A 3,303-nucleotide genomic window follows, 5' to 3' on the forward strand; every position below is an offset into this window, starting at 1 on the left:
GATATATTGTTTGTTGTTAGTTCAGTTAATAAAAGTTTGTAATCAAAATATATGCATATTGATGTAGCCATAGATCAACTAAGAGGCCTTATTTCTTATTTTCAAAGATATAGAGAAGAAGAGTTCACAACTACTATGATTTCTGCTAAGGATTGCATCTGGGATGAATATAGAACCTGAATTTCGTAAAAAAACATATAATATATAGAAAAAAATAATTTGATGAGAATGTTGATAATGAAACCACAAAGTCTCTTGAAGAATCTTTTAGAATAGATTACTTTTTGTATATAGTAGACCAAGCCATTCTTTCGCTTCAAAATAGATTTGAACAATTCGAAGCGTATGAACGTATTTAGATGATGAGAATTTGAAAAAATGTTGCCTTAACCTTGAAATGTCTTTAAGACATAATAGTCACTCTGATATTGACGGTCTAGACTTATTTTCTGAATTAAAAGTATTGAGGGAAATAGTATAAGTAGAAGATAATACTCTAGTCGACATACTCAATCAGATAAAAAGACTTGATTCTTTTCCAAATGCCTATATTGCTTATAGAATAATGTTAACAGTTCATGTAACAATTGCCTCTGCGGAAAGAAGTTTTTCAAAATTAAAATTGATAAAATCTTACCTAAGATCAACTATGTCTCAAGAGAGATTAAATGGATTAGTCATTTTATCAATTGTAAAAGAATTGTTAGAGGAAACAGATTATAAAAAGATTATTAATAACTTTGCAACTCAAAAAGCTAGAAAAATAGCCTTTAAATAAAATATATATAATTTTTTTAGAGGAACTTAAGGCCCCTAATTACAATTTGGCTTTAGGCCCCGGACTGTGTTGAGCCGCCTTTGTTCTCCTAAACCAAATTCTAAAATCTAAAACATAAATAGAACACAAAAACAGAGGAAGAATTGCAATTGAATGAAACAATAAACAGAGGAGTTGATAATCTAGACTCTAGAGTCTTTATTCAAATGTTTGCTATATGAATCTCAGGAGATATAGAGAACTTATAGTACCTTTTTAAAAATATATATTTTGCATAATATTGGCATATACTTAGTAAAAAAATCATACAGTCGACTCCAACTTGTTTTGGAGTGCGCCGTATTTTTTATTGTTGTTGTTTGCAATGTGGGTACAACTACATAATGATAGTCTACAATCAATGCTGAAACAAAAGGAAAATATATTAAAAATAAACAAATACAAGCAAAAAATATACTATCACTTGCTGCTTTGATAGGCAGTTAAGAGAAAAAAATGTAAAAAATTAAAGCATAGACAAGGTCCTACCGGGAGTCGAACCCAGGTCGCTGGATTCAAAGTCCAGAGTGCTAACCACTACACCATAGAACCTCAGACATCAGCATCGCAACAGTTTTATTTATTTATTATTCTAAATTTGTCATATCGTGACTAACGTCTAACGAGCTACTCCTATTATTCATTATAGGAGTACAATTTCCATTATCACCGTAATGCGACAAATATCAAAATCAAGAAGTAGAACCATAACATTGATAATTGTCAAATTTCAAAGTTCCTTGCAAGCACGAAAATCGCAGTTCGCCCGCTATTACACAAGCCGGTTTACTCTTATCGCTAACCCCGAGAGAGGTTAGTGGAAGGTTGGGGGGCCTTGGATGTGTTGAAAAAATTATGCTTTATATCTGAAGTTATTGGCTCTGTACTTAGAATAGAGAGGAACCCCCACTTCCAATCGAGAGGTTGTGAGTTCGAGTCTCCCCAAGAGCAACGTGGGAAGTTCTTGGAGGGAAAGATGCCGGGGATCTTTTTGGAAACAGTCTCTCTACCCTAGGGTAGAGGTAAGGTCTGCGTACACACTACCCTCCCCAGAACCCATTAAGTGGGATTATACTGGGTTGTTGTTGTTGTTGTACTTAGAATAGAGAGGAAGTTAAAAGCAACTCTTATTTCTTCTTTCTCGAAAATTTTATGTGAGGGAATACCAATGAAAAGAATATGAGTAAGAAATAATCTAAAATCAATCCATAACCCACCATACATAGTCAAGAAACATCTAAACTATACATTGATTCAATCATTCAACGATAAAAGGAATCCTTTTATCGATGACAATGTGTATAGATTCTGTTAATTTTAATATACCGTCGATTATATATCGTCGATTGACACGGGCCAAGTGCACAGATAATCTATTATAGGGAGAAATTCAAAAATAGCCAGATTTATAAGTAATTATTCAAAAATAATCACACTTTCAAAAGTAATCGAATTTTAGCCACTTTTCATGTAAAGATTAATCTGAACGAAAATACTATTCAAAAGCCGGAAAATACTCCGGTATAATATATTAGAGTTCCATCATAAGTATACTGGAACTCCAGTATATTATATTGGATTTCCAGTATAGTATACCGGTTCAGTATAGTATGCTGGAAGTTCATACACAGGTGCTATAATCTCCAGTATATTATGTTGGAACTTTTCGCGTGTTGGATTTCCATCATAATATGCTGGAGTTCATACACAAGTGCACCGATCTCCAGTATATTATGCTGGAACTTTCAGTGTTGCAACAAAATAGCAGCTATTTTTCAATGACTTTGCAATCGCTAGCTATTTTTAAGTTACCCGTCCGAAAACTGGCTAGTCCGCACTATTTTTATGGGACCACCATTAATTAAGCCATAGCCATAGCGTATAAAATTTATAAGTTTAGCCATTTCAGAATAAACTTCAGGCATACACAACCAAAGTTGTAGAAATTCGCGTTTGAAGTTTGGCCAAGCAAACTTCGGACATTTTTGCTCGAGGTTTAGCTTGCCAAGGACAAAACTTCCGACAATCATGCCTGAAGTTTCAGACATATATGTTCGAAACTGAAAGTAGTTTTTCTGACGTTTGAACTTCCATTCTTCATTGCCAATGCTTTCAAGCTTTTACAACAACACTCATTTTTTTTAAACTCAATTTTTAATATTTAAAATACAAGACCCACGTCTTCAAACTTGCAACAATGACGATTTTAATGCTGAAAACTCTTATTTGGCTACTAATGCAAAAATTTTAAAAAAGTGATTGTGCCTTAAATGATGCTCTACAAAATTTTCAATTGACACGCCAATGAATACGGACATTTGCATCTATACCCGCTTTTTGTGTCACATTTTAACTTGTGTCTGTTTTGTAAAAACAATTGCAAGCGCACCTGTTTTTCGCATAACTTCAGCATACGGGGCTGAAGTAGCAAAGGTAATCACGCAAAACTTCAGCATTCTAGCAGACGGGCCTGAAGTAGCAAGTGT

General features: G+C 33.7%; 1 non-coding gene across 1 annotated transcript; it reads right to left on the reverse strand.

The window, feature by feature from the left end:
- Positions 1–1,297: 1,297 nt before the first annotated feature.
- On the reverse strand, positions 1,298–1,369 carry TRNAQ-UUG (transfer RNA glutamine (anticodon UUG)). The gene has a single exon. It is a non-coding gene; the product is annotated as a tRNA-Gln (tRNA).
- Positions 1,370–3,303: the final 1,934 nt, after the last annotated feature.

This window comes from Nicotiana sylvestris, chromosome 9, assembly GCF_000393655.2.
Source record: "Nicotiana sylvestris chromosome 9, ASM39365v2, whole genome shotgun sequence".
Taxonomy (NCBI): Eukaryota; Viridiplantae; Streptophyta; class Magnoliopsida; order Solanales; family Solanaceae; genus Nicotiana; species Nicotiana sylvestris.